The sequence below is a fragment of the Octopus bimaculoides genome, chromosome 19, assembly GCF_001194135.2.
Source record: "Octopus bimaculoides isolate UCB-OBI-ISO-001 chromosome 19, ASM119413v2, whole genome shotgun sequence".
Taxonomy (NCBI): Eukaryota; Metazoa; Mollusca; class Cephalopoda; order Octopoda; family Octopodidae; genus Octopus; species Octopus bimaculoides.
In genome coordinates, this window is record NC_068999.1 from 10,505,946 (window position 1) to 10,507,228 (window position 1,283).

Here is a 1,283-nt window from a genome sequence, read left to right on the forward strand (position 1 = left end):
ATGTATGTATTAATTGCATGTGTTAATTAGTGTTATATATTTTATCATTCTGCCAGTAATAAATTAATGACTCCGATGTTTCGAAAAGTAAGGCTTTTCCGTCTCTGGTGGGTCAATAAATTCTTGTTTCATTGCCGGTCTGAAAATGAATGAAATAGGTGAAATATGACGTATGTTCATGTAGAAGGTGAAAGCAAACGTACATGTGTGTGTATACAAATATATTTACACATATACATACATACATACATATATACATACATACATACATACATACATACATACATACATACATGCATACATACATACATATATATATATATATATACATGCATGTATATATACACGCATATTTATGTATGTACGCTTGTCTACTTGTACGTATGTATATACACGCTGCTGTATCCCTCGGGAACGTCATAAATGTTACACAAACTCATTTCCGGTGATACCCTAAAATTATAGGTGCGCTTGGTGTAGACTGTTGACAGAAATCGATAAAAGCTGTACAGTAACTTATCTACCCGAAAAAGAAAACAAACACAAAAAGAAAAGTGAAAATTGTTAATAATGTTCGCCACTCTAAGTGGTTATCTATAAATTGATAATGAGAGAAAACAGGTCATTATCATATACTCGTACGTATACACTTACATGCGTGCATACACAAATATATGTCTACATGTATGTATGTCTGCGTATATGCGTGTACGTATGTAGGCAGAGATTAGTTTAGAATCTATATTTTATGGAAAGTGAATTAATTTACCTGTGGCTCGTTTTTCATGCCACCTAATCCTAGGAGCAGGATGAAGTCGTTCGGAACTGAAGCTAGTTCTAAAACCCATTGTTTATAATCCATTACAATAACCATTTGCTGTATGAACTGTTATCTACTGTTAAGTTATTGCCTATAAAATTCACTGTTTTACTATTCTTCGTTGGCCATTTTATTTCGTCTATACTCTTTTACTCTTTTATTTTTTTCAGTCATTTGACTGCGGCCATGCTGGAGCACCACCTTTAGTCGAGCAAATCAACCCCGGGACTTATTCTTTGTAAGCCTAGTACTCATTCTATCGGTCACTTTTGCCGAACCGCTAATGACGGGGACATAAGCACACCAGCATCTATTGTCAAGCAATGCTAGGGGGACAAACACACACACACACACACACACAAACACACACACACACATACATATATACGACGGGCTTCTTTCAGTTTCCGTCTACCAAATCCACTCAGAAGGCTTTGGTCGGCCCGAGGCTATAGTAGAAGAC